Genomic DNA, 18,141 nt, shown 5'->3' on the forward strand with positions numbered 1-18,141 from the left:
CTCCCGCTGGCAGCCGCGCTCTGACAAATGGACGCTCGGTGCTGCCCGGAGACGAGCAAACGCAGGGACAGACAGTGAAACCCTCGGGAGCACACACTTAGACGTGATGTTCCTTGAAGAAGCGGACCTGGGTTATATTCCAAGACTCTCCGGAGACACATAAGGAGGGAACGGGTCAAGTTTTATGTTGCTACACCGCACCGTGGATGACATCTTTGGATTGAAAATCAAAATGACGTACTGCTTCCTTGTTCTGTCAGATTTAAACCATCGCTCCACAGTTTCACATCCAGCTCAGGTTGTATCAGCCCCAAAACAGTGAGGAGTTTATTTATATAGAACAATACGTACGCAAGGTAATTCAAAGTGTTTTACAGAATAAGAAAAAGAAAATCACAATACAACAAATCAGAACATAAATAATCATTAATAATCAACATAAAATTAGCATTAAAAGGGGAAAAGTGCAGAATAAAACTGTTTCAGTCGATGCACAGATAAACAGAACAGTTTGAGTCTGGATTTGAACAAGGTCAAAGTCGAGGCCTCACATCACACAGGTTCAGTTCTGCTTTAGTCCTGGTTTAGTCCTGCTTTAGTCCTGGTTTAGTCCTGGTTTAGTCCTGGTTTAGTCCTGGTTTAGCCCTGGTTTAGTCCTGGTTTAGCCCTGGTTTAGTCCTGGTTTAGCCCTGGTTTAGTCCTGGTTTAGTCCTGGTTTAGTCCAGGTTTAGTCCTGGTTTAGTCCTGCTTTAGTCCTGCTTTAGTCCTGCTTTAGTCCTGCTTTAGTCCTGCTTTAGTCCAGGTTTAGTCCAGGTTTAGTCCAGGTTTAGTCCTGCTTTAGTCCTGCTTTAGTCCTGCTTTAGTCCTGTTTTAGTCCTGTTTTAGTCCTGTTTTAGTCCTGTTTTAGTCCTGTTTTAGTCCAGGTTTAGTCCAGGTTTAGTCCAGGTTTAGTCCAGGTTTAGTCCTGCTTTAGCCCTGCTTTAGTCCTGGTTTAGTCCTGGTTTAGTCCTGGTTTAGTCCAGGTTTAGTCCAGGTTTAGTCCAGGTTTAGTCCTGCTTTAGCCCTGGTTTAGTCCTGGTTTAGTCCTGGTTTAGTCCTGGTTTAGTCCTGTTTTAGTCCAGGTTTAGTCCTGTTTTAGTCCTGGTTTAGTCCCGTTTAGTCCTGGTTTAGTCCAGGTTTAGTCCTGGTTTAGTCCTGGTTTAGTCCTGTTTTAGTCCCGTTTTAGTCCCGCTTTAGTCCCGCTTTAGTCCCGCTTTAGTCCCGCTTTAGTCCCGTTTTAGTCCCGCTTTAGTCCAGGTTTAGTCCAGGTTTAGTCCAGGTTTAGTCCAGGTTTAGTCCAGGTTTAGTCCTGCTTTAGTCCTGCTTTAGTCCTGCTTTAGTCCCGCTTTAGTCCTGTTTTAGTCCTGTTTTAGTCCTGTTTTAGTCCTGTTTTAGTCCTGTTTTAGTCCAGGTTTAGTCCAGGTTTAGTCCAGGTTTAGTCCAGGTTTAGTCCTGTTTTAGTCCAGGTTTAGTCCTGTTTTAGTCCTGGTTTAGTCCTGTTTTAGTCCTGTTTTAGTCCCGCTTTAGTCCTGCTTTAGTCCTGTTTTAGTCCTGCTTTAGTCCTGCTTTAGTCCTGGTTTAGTCCTGGTTTAGTCCTGGTTTAGTCCTGTTTTAGTCCTGTTTTAGCCCTGTTTTAGCCCTGTTTTAGTCCTGTTTTAGCCCTGTTTTAGCCCTGTTTTAGTCCTGTTTTAGTCCTGCTTTATTCCAGGTTTAGTCCTGTTTTAGTCCAGGTTTAGTCCTGTTTTAGTCCTGGTTTAGTCCCGTTTAGTCCTGTTTTAGTCCAGGTTTAGTCCTGTTTTAGTCCTGGTTTAGTCCTGTTTTAGTCCTGTTTTAGTCCCGCTTTAGTCCCGCTTTAGTCCCGCTTTAGTCCCGTTTTAGTCCCGCTTTAGTCCCGCTTTAGTCCCGGTTTAGTCCAGGTTTAGTCCAGGTTTAGTCCAGGTTTAGTCCAGGTTTAGTCCAGGTTTAGTCCAGGTTTAGTCCTGCTTTAGTCCTGCTTTAGTCCTGCTTTAGTCCTGCTTTAGTCCTGTTTTAGTCCTGTTTTAGTCCTGTTTTAGTCCTGTTTTAGTCCTGTTTTAGTCCTGTTTTAGTCCAGGTTTAGTCCAGGTTTAGTCCAGGTTTAGTCCAGGTTTAGTCCAGGTTTAGTCCAGGTTTAGTCCTGTTTTAGTCCTGCTTTAGTCCTGTTTTAGTCCTGTTTTAGTCCTGTTTTAGTCCTGTTTTAGTCCTGTTTTAGTCCTGTTTTAGTCCAGGTTTAGTCCAGGTTTAGTCCAGGTTTAGTCCAGGTTTAGTCCAGGTTTAGTCCTGTTTTAGTCCAGGTTTAGTCCTGTTTTAGTCCTGGTTTAGTCCTGTTTTAGTCCTGTTTTAGTCCCGCTTTAGTCCTGCTTTAGTCCTGTTTTAGTCCTGCTTTAGTCCTGGTTTAGTCCTGGTTTAGTCCTGGTTTAGTCCTGTTTTAGTCCTGTTTTAGCCCTGTTTTAGCCCTGTTTTAGTCCTGTTTTAGCCCTGTTTTAGCCCTGTTTTAGTCCTGTTTTAGTCCTGCTTTATTCCAGGTTTAGCCCTGTTTTAGTCCTGTTTTAGCCCTGTTTTAGTCCTGTTTTATTCCAGGTTTAGTCCTGTTTTAGTCCTGTTTTAGTCCTGTTTTAGTCCAGGTTTAGCCCTGCTTTAGTCCTGTTTTAGTCCAGGTTTAGCCCTGTTTTAGTCCTGTTTTAGCCCTTTTTGTCCTTGGAGCACAGGACACATGTGCTGTACTTCCTGGTTCTGTCTTACGTCTCGTTTGTCGGGGACAGTGAACAGGACGTTACACTTTCTTCTTCTCGTCCGACTATTTTTGAACCGACACTAAATGATTTCTCGTCTGGAAACATTAACACAAATAAAACCGTCTGAAATGTAAATCGCCAGCAGCACTAAACTGTTTACTCAGACAAACTGTTGCACATCCTCCATCGACTCCAGCAGCGTCAAGACCAAACAGACGAGGAGACGTGTGTGAGTTTGTGAGACAATTCTCCTCCAAGTGTCATTATTGAACCTGCCTAAAGTGAAAGTGGAAGCGTTTTAAAATGAGTTTACGACGCTCCATTTGCACCTCTGCAAAAACCCGAGCCTGGAGTCGAACATATGTAAGAGAAATGTGACAAACTGTAAACTCTTTAAAGTAAAATCTACTTTTTAGAGCTTTTTTACCATGTTATAGCTGTTTCCCTCCCCGTCTCAAGTAGAAATACACACAAAAGTCCTTTTTTATGCACTTTAGATATCACCTCCCCCCGGTAAGTAAGTTTTATTTTTATTGTACCCTCATTTATCACGATATTCATATAAATAAAACAAAAATCAACTACTACTACTTATTATTTCGTGTTATTTCCTTTCTCCCGAGGAAACAGTTTGTAACATCCTGGGGGCTCGTCCGGGATTTTAAAAAGTGGCCAAATTAACTGGTAGGTAAGTGCAGGGTGAGCTGATTGTAATTGAATGAAAAAATAATAATAATAAAAATATAAAATAAATAAATAAATAAAATATTAAAATATAAAACATAAAAAATATAAATAAATAAATTAAAAAATATAAAACAATAATAAATAAAATAATAAATAAAAAATATAAATAAATAAATAATAAATAATACAATAAAAAATATAAATAAATACAATAATAAATAATAAAATACAAATATAAATAAATAAAATAAAAATAATAATAAAATAAAAAAATATAAATAATACTTTTTTTTTTTTAATTAAAAAAGAAAGACTTAATTGTTACCGCTGAATATTTTGTTATTTCTTACCCTAAAACAGTCAGAAAAGATGATCTCAAGCTGCTCGTGAGGGACGGGTTGGTGGAGAGGGGGCGTGTCTTCTTTTCCCTTCTAGAGCGGAGGGTTCGATTCCTGGGGCTGGTAAACGGACTGACCGACCGTTTACACTTCCCCGGTTTGATCCCCTCTCGGTTCCGAGGACGTCGCCCGTCGTGAGGTGCATCCGAACGGAGGCCGAGGTCAAAGATCGGAATCGCAGAGCTGAATTTCCTCAGTTAAATCCGGGCGGACATAACATAAAGCTCTTCTTTTTTCAAATGCGCATATTCCACCTGGTTGATCACATTCATCCAACTCCTGTCGCATTTTACGCAGCCTAAAAATGTGTGAAAAAAGTCTGGTAAATATGACGGCTCCCTGCGCGGCTCGTCTCCTGGTAAATCTCGTTTTTTGGGAGGTCGTTTAATGAGTTCATTTCACAGAGAGGGGCATAAAAAACACAAGATGGGCTTCGTATGTGCCTCATCAACCACTTTAATGATGGTTGGTATAAGCTCCATCTGTTCCACAATTACATGTCTTCTGTCCTGCCAGAGACGTAACACGAGGGGGATGGATGCGCCTCGTGTTTCCCCCCCCAACCCCCCGACGAGCTGCCGACTTCTGGGTGTAGCATTTGGTGTAGACGCACTCAAAGATGGAGTACAGCGGGAAGACGGACAGAACGAGACAAATAACAGGCTTTCGGTTTCATAACTTACATGTTATTAAGTCGTGGGGAAGGGAGGGGACTGGAGACGGAGGATATGTCACTCCTCCTCCTCCTCCTCCTCCTCCACGTCCTCCTCCTCTTCTTCACTTGTCACTATCCGTGTTATGTCTAAGGAGCCAGCTGTGAAAACTGTGAGTCGTCCGTTTACTCCACTTAAAGCTGCTTCTTCAGAGCGAAATGACGGGCGTCTGCAGGAGGAAGGTGACCAAGTACAAGGAGTAAAGTACAAGTACAAGGAGTAAAGTACTGCGCTTAACTACAACGTTTAAGTATCTGCGCTTTACTTAACTACGGTTTACAGTGGATACTTTTTACTTTTACTTGACCGCATTTGAGAGCAGTATCTGTACTTTCTACTGCACTACGTTTATGAACAGGACTGAGTTTGTGACTAAAGGTTTCGAGTTCAAGCTTTGGCTTTGAGCAAAACAAAAATAAAAACACAAAAATTCATGAGAAAAATGAAGAAACTGTTGCGTATTGTTATTGCGAACCCAAGTATGTGCACTTTTTTAATCAGTATCTCTACATTTAACACAAATAAACAACATTTGTGTGAAATACTTTTACTTTTTACTCTAAAAGTGCATTTTTTTCAGTACTTGAGTAGATTTTTTCATGTGATACTTTTACTTGAGGAATTTTTTACCTCTGTATCTGTACTTTTAGTTAAGTAACAAAACTTAAGCAACGAAGTACAAGTAGTAAAGTACTGCACTTAAGTAAAGTGCAGATACCTAAACATTCTAGTTAAGTACATTTTACGGTGAATACTTTTTACTTCACTACATTTGAGAGCAGTATCTGTACTTTCTACTCCTCTACGGTTTGAAAAGGACTGAAAAGTAAAAAGTACTTCTCATTTGATCTGAGAGGTATTTTTACCACGTTCATGTTAAAGTTTTCGAGTTCAAGCTTCGACTTCGATTTAACACAAATTAACAACACTTGTGTGAAATACTTTTACTTTTCACTCTAAAGTACATTTTTAAATCAGTACTTATATGTTGTTACTTAAGTCGATTTTTTCATGTGATACTTTTACTTTTACTTAAGTAACAAAACTCATTTCATCATTTAGATTCTGTGATCCTAATGAACTATTTATAAAAATCAAAATATATTCAAATTTACAGACACAGTTAAGTATTAACCAGAGGCGTCAAACTCATTTTCACCGTGGACCACATCATCAAAATGGCCGCCGTCGAGGGCCAGATGTGACTGTGCGGCAGGATAAATGTCACTAAATGTAAACAAATGTCATGTAAAATAAATGTAACTACTTTTAAACTTGTTAAATAACTGTTTCAAGTTGCAAATATTACGTGTAACTGTGTATTTCCTGATAAACTGACATTTTTAAACGTGTGTATCTGGTCAGAACCTTCAGCTCTGCTTCAAAAAACAGACTTTTAATTATTGGACAGTTTGTTGTTTTTCTCGCAGACTCACTTTTTCATACTTAGCTCCGTGTTCGGTGTCAAAATATCGACGTAGATTGTACCGACCGCGCCTCATAACACAAAAAACACAGATTTTCTCCTTAAAGCACAAACTTGTATTCACCTTTAGCGTCTTTCTTGAAACTTCCTTCCACGCCGACAACTTTCCTCTTCCTGAACAATTTGGGATGATTATTCTCAAATATTTCCGTGTCAATGCACATTAAAGCAGTATAGACTTATTTTAAAACGACAGTCAAGCCTTAATTTACCTTCTCGCCGGCCACATAAAATGACGTGGCGGGCCGCATTTTGCCCCCGGGCCTTGAGTTGGACACGTGTACTTTAAATGAAGAAGTCGTCGCTGTGATTTAAGAGGTTTATAAGACGTTTACTGCGGTTTAAATCGAGTAAAATAAGCGCTAACATGAGGCAAAGACGTGTCTGTTTGAGGAAAAAGACTTTGGAACGATCTCGACGATGATTTGAGTGAATTAAAACTCCGTCTGAATTCAAAATAAACTTGAAAACATGACGTCATTCACACGTCACTGCGGGTTTATATGAGTCAAGACGTCTGTGTGTAACGTATTGATTCAAATAAACGGATTTACTCGTGTGATTGTTTTGTGTAGTTGTTGTGCGTCGTCAGGATGTCGCTTCAGCTCAAGACTTTTCTGGTTGTTTTGTCTTTTTTTTTAAACAAGTACAACAACCGAAATAAAATTAATTCATTCAAAACAGAGCACTTCATTCAGAAAACTGTACAACAACAAAAACAACAACAACAAAACATTCAAATTTAGTTTTTGGACCAGTTTGTCGCAAGTTAAAATGTAGTTTTACTCATGTTTTTACCGTGATCCCTCGTTTATCATTGTAAAAATAACCCGCGATAGACGAAATCCGCGAAGTATCGGCTTTATTTTTTTATATTTTTCCGCTGTAAAACCCCTCACCACACACTTTATACACTTTTCTCACACAGGCGTTAACATTTTCTCACGTTTCTCTCTCGTTTAAACTCTCGCAAAGTTAAAAAAAAAACCTTTGTCGGTGCAGAACGTTTCATCGACGTTGTGGGTTTTGTCGGGGAGAAAACAAATCGCAAACGTACAGCACTTAAGAGTCACACTGCGATCCAACGTTGATGTAAATGTGAACGCTTCTGTATTCTGTGAGACACTCGTTCGTTACACAATCAAAAGAATAAAAATGGCTTCTACTAGAAAACGGGGACAGTGACATTTTATTTTATCACACTGTAAAAGTTTAACTGACGGCTCTCGTTAGCGAATAACTCGGCGATCCACGGACGACGGAGACTTTTCCTTTAGGGACGGATAAAAGATTCTGATTCTCGTTTAGCTTCATAAAAACGTCCTGTGTGTGATAATTAGAGCTGTCACTTTTATCGTGATATTATAAGTCATTTTAACGGTGGAAACTGTAAAAATGTCAATTAATCCCAAGATAATTTCGGTCGTCAGCTCTGACTTCAGATGAAAGTGAAAAGACGGGAAAGAAAAAGAGTCACACAAAACGCTGAGTGTGTGAGACGGATGTGTTTAAAACTCTGTGTGTGTGTGTGAGAGTGTGTGTGTGTGTGTCACTTCAGTGATAAAGTGCAACATAAAAACACTGAATAAATACAAATACGGGCACAAAGTTACAAAAGACATGCTTAAAAATAAAATACTTAGAGGTAGAAAATATATACATCAGCAGAGAAACGTCTTCACTCCTACGACGTTTTGTCCAGTTACAGATTTAACTTTGGGTTTTTTATAAATCAGACCTGGACGACTGAGGATTAAATATGACGTAAATATGCATGATAAATAATTATATAGAAACTAATTTATGCCACTGACACAACAGTCCAAGAGCAGATTTAAAAACAAAAACTGTTATAAATCTACAAAACCCTCGCTGTGTCACGGGTCACATTTCGTGCTTTTTCCATCGTCTAAACGTGTGTTGTGTTTTTTGTCCTGATTGGACTGAAGATCATTGTCCATCAGACATTCATCAAACCAGGACTAAATATGGACTAAACCAGGACTAAACCAGGACTAAACCAAGACAAAACCAGGACTAAACATGGACTGAACCAGGACTAAACCAGGATTAAACCAAGACTAAACCAGGACTAAACCAGGTCTAAACCAGGACTAAACCAGGACTAAACCAGGTCTAAACCAGGACTAAACCAGGACTAAACCAGGACTAAACCAAGACAAAACCAGGACTAAACATGGACTGAACCAGGACTAAACCAGGATTAAACCAAGACTAAACCAGGACTAAACCAGGTCTAAACCAGGACTAAACCAGGACTAAACCAGGTCTAAACCAGGACTAAACCAGGACTAAACCAGGACTAAACCAGGTCTAAACCAGGACTAAACCAAGACAAAACCAGGACTAAACATGGACTGAACCAGGACTAAACCAGGATTAAACCAAGACTAAACCAGGACTAAACCAGGTCTAAACCAGGACTAAACCAAGACAAAACCAGGACTAAACATGGACTGAACCAGGACTAAACCAGGATTAAACCAAGACTAAACCAGGACTAAACCAGGTCTAAACCAGGACTAAACCAGGACTAAACCAGGTCTAAACCAGGACTAAACCAGGACTAAACCAGGACTAAACCAAGACAAAACCAGGACTAAACATGGACTGAACCAGGACTAAACCAGGATTAAACCAAGACTAAACCAGGACTAAACCAGGTCTAAACCAGGACTAAACCAGGACTAAACCAGGTCTAAACCAGGACTAAACCAGGACTAAACCAGGACTAAACCAGGTCTAAACCAGGACTAAACCAAGACAAAACCAGGACTAAACATGGACTGAACCAGGACTAAACCAGGATTAAACCAAGACTAAACCAGGACTAAACCAGGTCTAAACCTGGACTAAACCAGGACTAAACCAGGTCTAAACCAGGACTAAACCAGGACTAAACCAGGACTAAACCAGGACTAAACCAGGACTAAACCAGGTCTAAACCAGGACTAAACCAGGACTAAACCAGGACTAAACCAGGTCTAAACCAGGACTAAACCAGGACTAAACCAGGTCTAAACCAGGACTAAACCAGGTCTAAACCAGGACTAAACCAGGACTAAACCAGGACTAAACCAGGTCTAAACCAGGACTAAACCAGGTCTAAACCAGGACTAAAGCAGGTCTAAACCAGGACTAAACCAGGTCTAAACCAGGACTAAACCAGGTCTAAACCAGGTCTAAACCAGGACTCAACCAGGACTAAACCAGGACTAAACATGAGGAATCAACCTGAAGATGTGAAACCGACCTCTGCTTTGACAATCTTTAAAAAAACGTTGGATCGCAGTGTGACTCTGAAGTGCTGTACGTTTGCGATTTGTTTTCTCCCCGACAAAACCCACAATGTCGATGAAACGTTCTGCACCGACAAAGACGCCTACGAAGGTTTGAACTTTGAGAGAGTTTAAACGAGAGAGAAATGTGAGAAAATGTTAACGCCTGTGTGAGAAAAGTGTATAAAGTGTGTGGTGAGGGGTTTTACAGACAAAAACATAGAGAATAATGTAAAAAAAAGCTGATACTTCGCGGATTTCGCTTATTGTGGGTTACTTTTAGAACGTAACACTGTTTTGTAAAAAAAAACCCTGCAGTATTAAACAGTAATGAGTCACAGAAGTTATTAATTCAACCTTTTACGACATAAATCTTACATTATAACCGAAAAAATTACCTAAAACTTCCCGGCGACAGGCTCAAAGTCAGAGCTCGGGAGGTGGAATACAAACAGTTGAAGTTCTTAAATAGTGTGTGTCGTGTTTGTACTCGTGTCAGCTGTCCCCTATCGAGCCAAGTGCAGCGTGGGAAACGGGACAGACGCACAACGATCGCACTGCTGGGACAGAGCCGTAACACGACACCGCCGCACGGGGTCAATGCGAAGCGCAATCGGATTTACGGGGATGAAAGTAGAGTCCTGTACTACTGCGCACGTTGTTTTTCTCATCTTCAGTGACTCGGTATAGATTCAACGCACAAACGCACACACACACTCTCTCCTTATTACCATAATTTCACTTATAGATTTACATTTTCCAGATATTTCGTGCCACGGATAATCAAAGCACGTCCCCGAGGCTGCGCCGAAGCATAAAGCATTCATGTGTTCTTTATTAAATGTCCCTTTTGATCCATTGTCTTTCATAGTTCATTGACTTTTTTTAACGCAAAATACGATTCCCGCAGTTTCGTTCGTGTTAAATTATTCGCGATTTTAGTCCTCGTGTTTTGATCGTGACAAAAGGTTTACGTCCGACCGGATTTCAGCATTGGATCCTGGAGACGTGAAAGAGACTCGTTTGCGGCTCATTCTGCGTTTTGATTGGGTGATTGTCTTGAGAACTAAAGCGCTAAATGAAAATGTGAACGACTTAAGTGTTTTTGTAAATTGTGTTGTGTAAAAATAGGTGTTTACAGTTAGTTGTGTGTGATTTGAACATGTTTACCTCGTGTCTGGGTGAAATTTGAAAGTAAAAATGCTACGTAACGTCCTGTAATCGTCTGATATTGTGTGTTTAGCTTGGAATTAACGCCTTTTTGTTGTTCTTGTAACTGTTTGTGTTGTTGTTGTTGTTGTTTTTGTTTGTATGTGACTCTTACTTTCAACGCCGACAAGTTGATGTGAAGTTTTTATTCGTCAGTTCCTGGTCTGTTTTTTGGAGACCGGCTCTAGTGAGTCGAGACCAAAGACCAGACATGGGCAAACTACGGCCCCCGGGCTGCACACGGCCCTTTGGTCTTATTAATCCGGCCCGTCGAACGCGACCAAATTACAAGTTGGGGGTGTTCAAAGTTTTTCTGCTGTGTTTATTTAACTGAAATTTAGTTAAATAAACACAAATAGTAGCTTAGTTGGTTGAGTTTGTTTACTGATGCGAAGGTTGGTGGTTCAAATCCCGCTATTGACATAAAAAATTACTGGTTGAGCGGTCACATGTCGACTCACAGGTTGGTGGTGCGATTCCAGCTCCCACAGATGAATGCTGTTGTTGTGTCCTTGGGCAAGACACTTAACCCACCTCACCCTCAGTGTCTGTGTGCACCGGTGTGTCAATGTGTGTGTGTTTTCTTGATGTAAACCGCCGTAAGTGTCTTGAAGGTGGAAAAGCGCTAAATAATAATGTGACAATTGATATTCATTATTAATTTAACGTATTTGGAAAACAATTTGTACAATGAGCCGTGCGTATTCATGCGTTGCTACATGTTACAGGCCAAATCTCTAATGTAATATAAACAAATATACACATAAATATCCTGGCCCCGTCCCTCTCTCAAATTTTAGAAACCATTGTGGCCCGTGTGTCAAAAAGTTTGCCCAGCGTCACCTTAGACCAGGGGCATCAAACTCATTTTCACCAAGGGAAACATCAATAAAATGGTCGCTCTCAAAGGGCCAGTAACTGTAAGATAAATGTCACTATGTTTTAATCTCGTTAATTAACCGTTTGTATATTAATTACTTATTCAAGTTACAAATATTGCATATGGATTTGCATTGACATGAAAAAAATGTCTGTTTAACTGCGTATCTCCTGAAAAACTGACATTTTAAGACAGTCATACTTTTTAATTTACTTTGTCGTGGCCGCATAAAATGACATGGCGGGCCGCATTTGGCCCACGGGCCTTGAGTTAGACTACTTATAAACGGGCAAACCTGCGAGCCGCCGCGTTTTGATTTAAAAAACTGTCCTCTCTCTGTCCCTGCTGCCGTCAGACTCGTCATTTTGGTCTTAAATATTCGTATTAACCCGCTCTACATCGTTCTGATATTTTTATTTTGTTATTGTGTCTGTAAATCAAGATATGAACATTAATAACAGACGAATCAGGCGCCTTCTTTCCCTGAGGTCCCTCCTGCTGGCGTTAGCAACAGGTTTGATTGACAGCGTTGCTAAGGGAAGTGACATTTCCTTCAACATCCTCGTTCCTGATTGTTTTGGGTTTTTTTTTGTTTTTTTGTGTGGTTTTTTGGCCGTAATTTCTAAGTTGGACCTCAAATTCACCGCTAAAACTGCCAAACTAAACGCCGTGGGTGACGTCACACTCCCTCAGTCACTTTTTTACACCGTCGTTTTGTCATGGGTTACGGCCGAAAATAAACAACCAAGTGAATTTCAGCGCGTCTCCTTACTCCAGACGCTACAGTAGCTTTAAATCCTGAACTAAAAACTGTACCCACTTAAGCAAATCATTTCTACTTGTATGTAAATGTCCTCGCGTCCTCTGTCCTTGCGCCTGCGTCCTTGACAAAAGTGTCCACACACACAAGTCCTGCATGTTTGGGCTAATCTGCAGTCACCTCCAGCTTCGCTCAGCGTCCACTCGCTCTCATTACGTCGCCTGTAGAGTCAGTAAACAAACCGACAAAGCCTAATCTTTAAAGGACCGATATTTACGCTATTTCTGATCTATGTTATAATGTCGTGTACTCATCAAAAACACACCTGGACCTGGATGTTTAACGCACAAATCCTGCACGTTTAGGCTTTAGAGTTCATCAAATGTACTAAAATAACTACAGTAATACGTTTTAGATTTGAAATTCTGCGCAAAGTGGTTTTGTTTTCAGGGTTTTTGGGTTTGTGTGACAGTTTAGAGAAATTATTTAAGAGGATTTGGGTTTCTGGTTTGGAAATTTACAACAATGAACATGATATTTTGATAGGATTAGGATTAAATTCAACATGTTTTGGCTTTTTTTCTGGAACATCTTTGTCTGAAAGGTTAAGGAAACTCCCCGCACACTGTTTCACTGTTGAGTCACTTTTATTCTTACGTCGTTTCGGTCGGAGTTTCTTTAACCTTTCAGACAAACGCACCCGTCGCCCGGTCAGCTGTGCAGAGTCTACACGGAAACGAGCGCAATGTCTTTTTTGAAAACACCAAAAATGATGTGTTTTGCGTTAAGTTGTAGGTTTATATCAAGTTTTCTTTTCACAAACGGAAGAGTTCATCTGTCAAACGGGAAACACATTGTGATGTCATGTGATAAAATGCCATCATTAGAATCATTTTGATCATTTTAGTGCCGAAATTTCCAAACTGTACTAAAGAAAAGGTAAAAAGGGTCGCCGTTAACTTCAAAACCACTGATTATAATTAAGATTTTTAGATTAATCTGTAAATGGTAGGTTGGCAAATCCAGGCAGGCAGGAAATAAAGGAGTTTATTTTATTTATTTATTTATTTTTTTATGTATTTATTTATTTCATTTAATTTTGTATTTTTTAATTTTTAATTTTAATTTTTTTATTTATTCATTTATTTATGTGTTTATTATTCATTATTTATTTATTCATTTTTCATTTATTTATTCATTTTTTAATTTATTTATTCATTTTTCATTTATTTATTCATTTATTTCAGTAGGGTTGAACAGTTTGGGAAAAATGTAATGTTGGAGTTTTTCTGAGGATTGTGATCAGATTTGAGATTTATGTTTAAATAAAAAGATTTTGTTCAAAGTTCTAGAAGATTTTCACTAAAACACTCAAATACTTTTCCAAGACATGGACAGATCTGTCAAACGGTAAAAACATTGTGATGTCATGCGGTAAAATGCGGTCTCTAGAATGATTTTGATCATTTCAGCGCTGAAATTTGCAAATTGTACTAAACAAAAATTAAAAACGGGCAGCTGTTAAGGTCAAAACTACCACTTCATGACATCACAAGGTGGAACAGAGCGTTTTGAGCTTTGAAGATGTGACAGACTAATAATAAAGTGTTACTCAAACATATGTGAATGAAAAAAAAAAACACAACTCCTGGTCTGTTTTTGAGGAGGTAACACCATTATAAGTCCATTTTGAGTAATATAGGCACTTTAATTAATTTTCCCTGATTTGTCGCGTCAGTGAAATTTTCCAAATGTGATTCAGGTTAGATCCATATGTGTGTTTACATTGTTAGCGAAACAAAACACAACTCCAGGTCTGTTTTTCAGGAGGAAATCACATTCTAACACGGCTAAAACTTCACAACAGTCACTTTTTTTTGCGTAATATTGGACCTTTAATTTATTTTCCCTGATTTGTCGCGTCAGTGGAAGTTTCTAAATGTGATTCAGGTTAGATCCATATGTGTGTTTACATTGTTACTGAAACAAAACACAACTCAAGGTCTGTTTTTGAGGAGGTAACACCATTATAAGTCCATTTTGAGTAATATAGGCGGTTTAATTAATTTTCCCTGATTTGCCGCGTCAGTGAAATTTTCCAAATGTGATTCAGGTTAGATCCATATGTGTGTTTACATTGTTAGCGAAACAAAACACAACTCAAGGTCTGTTTTTCAGGAGGAAATCCCATTCTAACACGGTTGAAACTTCAAAACAGTCACTTTTGCGTAATATCGGACCTTTAACTACGAGTCTCCGAGTAGCGCGGTCGTGTACTGTATATTTTTAGCTCCCCATGCCATGCGCTAACATTAGCTGGAGGAAACATGTGCATGCGCCTTGTTGATGTCCGCGTGACCTATGCCATTGTACGACAGCAGACATATGGTAACGCTCAGGCACTAGCAGCCCGCCTCCGAGCTTCTGACAGCGCGAGCTCAGCAGACCCCCGGACCTCTGCCATCTTGGCTGCGCCACAAGAAAACAAGAGAGCTGGTAATTAGGACACATAGGCAGAGGAGAAGAGCTGCTGCACCAGTCTGTTCTGGTAAATCTGGTTCATTTAGCACAGAGATAATACAGATAATGCAGTTTTGAAGGATGGTAATTAGATCCATAGACCAGATTTGTGTACGTTATTCAGACAAACTAGGACGACCCTTATGCAGTGAAAGGAGCGTCTAGACAATCTCAGCGTTTCGTGCTGTATATGAAGCTGGAACAGTGATTTTTGGGATCAGTATTTATCATGTGGACGTTTTCTTTGCATTATTTCGACATTTGTGGTTACTTTTTGGCGATATATTAAGATTTAAGCCATAAAAGTTTGAAATAATAACTTGTCTGACTGATTACAGATGCAAACTAACGATAAAACTGTTTCATTCTGCTGTTTATTTACTGCAGCTCATGGTTTTTTAACAATATTGTAGATTTAGAATAGTTTTTTTTGTGGTTTAAATCTGCTCTTGGGTTGTATCAATGGCATAAAATAGTCTCAATATTATCGCTTATCGTCTATATTTACTTTAGCAATAAATCGTACTTCAAAATTTGTTATTAAGGATTTGTGTCCTTGATTGAAACGTATATTAAGGGACATTTCAATAGGAAACTAGTTATTTAATTTGATTATAATTACGATTTTTAGATTAATCCGTAAATGTTAGGTTGGCAAATCCAGGCAGGCAGGAAATAAATATTTATTTATTCATGTATTTATTTGTTTATTTATTTATTCATTCATTTATTTATTTATTTGTTTATGTATTTGTTTATTTATTCACTTATTAATTAATTTTATTTATTCATTCACTTATTTATTTATTCATTTATTATTTATTCATTTATTAATTAATAAATTTTATTTATTCACTTATTTATTTATGTATGTTTATCTATTCACTTATTAATACATTTTATTTATTCATTCACTTATTTATTCATTTTTTATTTATTCTTTTTTATTTATTCATTTTTTTATTTATTTATTCATTTATTTCAATAGGGTTGAACAATTTGGGAAAAATATAATGTTGCAGTTTTTCTGACGAGAATTGCAATTACATTTGAGATTTATGTTTAAATAAAAAGATTTTGTTGAAAGTTGAACATTTAAATATGTCCAGAAGAATTTATAAAAATACTGAAATACTTTTCCAAGACTTATACAGATCTAAAGTACAGGATTTAAAACAGATAACCCTCCAGTATAAAGTATTAAACATAAGTATTAGTGCATTATTACTGCATTAGTTTATTGATCGATACAGTCACAGTAAAATCCAATCAATAAAGTGAATTAAATATTAGTGACGCTCAAACCCTGCACTTTTGCCCCAGTTGTGGCGCCCGTGTGGAGCGTATAGTCTGTGTTTTTATTGTGCGCCGTGAGGGTGATTGTTTTTGATGTACAGCGCTGCAGAGACAGAAAATAAAGAGGATTTGTGCTTCTTTCAGACACTTTCTGCCTCGGAGAATCTGCACAAAACAACCTCCATAAATAAATGTAATTAATTTGCTTTTGTCTCTTTCTTTATTTTTGTTTTTCTGGGCTCCCTGGACTTAAAACAGACCAGTTGTCTTTAGTTAACGGGCTAAACGCTAACTGCATTAAACTGGAGTGAAACGTACTGAAAGTAAAAGTAAAAAAAACTCTACTTCACTTTGATTTTATGTTTGTCGCTGATAATGTCTCAAAATACATTTACAAACAGGAAAATGGCTGAAATCTTTGCCGAAATGTCTTTTTTTATACCAAAAACGTTCTGTGTTCTGATAGTCCAGTCAGATTGAACCTTACGACTCCAAGTTCGTCTTTGAAATGTCGTTTTTTGCTCATGAAATCCTCCAAAAAGGCTCCACGTTTTGTAACAGAGTGATATAAATGAACACGGTGCAGTTATTCCACTCACAGTTTAATCATCTGCGTTTCACCCCAGAATAGTCCTGTATTTTTGTTGTTGTTTTAAGGTCAAACTATGAGACATTAAGTCTGAGGCCGCAGGCTCAGAGCGACCAGTGTTTTTGTCCTGTGGAAGGAGCGAGGAGCGAGGAGCGACGTGACGGCACCGACCAATCAGAGCAGGAGGAGCTGGAGGGAGCAGAGATAAAGCTTTTTAAAGAAAACGGAGGGATTTGAACAGAGAAAACGGTAAAACTAACCACAAAACCCGACCTTTTTACAAACTGAGTGCTCCGTCAGCAGTTCGCACATTCAGCTCGACGGGAAAATGTTTTCTGGTAACAAAAACAATATCCACATTTTATAATCGACCTACAGTCTCAAGAAACTTTTATAAATATAGGATTTTTTAAAAAGTGGAAAAAAAAAAAAAAAAGTCTCCAGTTTGAGCCGTGAATCTGCGCTAAAAATAATACGTGTTTAAATAATGAGCAGGTTCACGCCGCGTCACGTCTGTGATCGTCTGCGGAGAAAATACGTAAAGAGTCTGGAGTTTCTGATGGAAGGTTCAGCGGAAATAACGATAAATACGGTGAATCTGCAGTCTCCAAAATAGACGCTCCACCCTGAAGAACAGACCGAACAGAAGCTCCACCCTGACAAACAGACCCTCCTCCCTGACAAACAGAAGCTCCACCTGACAGATCCTCCACCCTGACAAATAGAAGCTCCACCTTGACAAATAGAAGCTCCACCCTGACAAATAGAAGCTCCACGATGAACAGAAGCTCCACCCTGAAGAACAGACCAAATAGACCCTCCTCCCTGACAAACAGACCCTCCACGTCAATATGTCGCCATTGCAACCGTGTGTCACATACAAAAACAACAACAACAGCACACAAACACTGAACTAAACACAAAATATCAGCTCATTACTTAATACAACTCTCTCATTTTACATTATTAAGCGCTGCCTGTGTATGATATAAAATAATCTGACAAAAGGCCATAGATTTTTAATAAAACTTAATGTGAGTTTTTTGTTTTTTTTCATGTTATTGTCTTTTTATAAAAACACAGAATCAGACAGCTCTGTGCTTTTATACTTGGTTTTGGCTTTTGTTTCATGTTTTCTGTCCCTCTTGAGATTAAATCTGTCTGTTTTTGCTCCGTTTCATTTCCATAACATTTATATTTGGTTTAAGATAAAGTAAAATATAAAACATGTAAACACAGAATAATTACAGCACAACTAAGAACTCCAGCGTCCAACACACTCCTGCAGGACACAACTTTAACCTCGAGCATTAAAGCATCAAATCACAGAGCAAAAAGGGCTGAGGAGTATTTCTTTTTTTTTTAATTGATCATTATTTCTCCAGGGAGAGCCCAAGGAGAGCACTCAGACTCTGTCCTTTTCACGTGCGTCCTGTTCAAACTACACAACTCCATTAAAAACATTACAAACAGGAGCAGGTGTGAGTATAAATGTGTGTCTGCAGGTTATTA

The 18,141-nt window shown here is 38.7% G+C and overlaps 1 protein-coding gene across 1 annotated transcript in view; it reads right to left on the bottom strand.

The window, feature by feature from the left end:
• Positions 1-18,141, bottom strand: part of b4galnt4a (beta-1,4-N-acetyl-galactosaminyl transferase 4a) — a 258,847-nt gene that overhangs the window by 114,593 nt on the left and 126,113 nt on the right. The window lies entirely within an intron of this gene.

Source organism: Periophthalmus magnuspinnatus, chromosome 6 (assembly GCF_009829125.3).
Source record: "Periophthalmus magnuspinnatus isolate fPerMag1 chromosome 6, fPerMag1.2.pri, whole genome shotgun sequence".
NCBI lineage: Eukaryota > Metazoa > Chordata > Actinopteri > Gobiiformes > Gobiidae > Periophthalmus > Periophthalmus magnuspinnatus.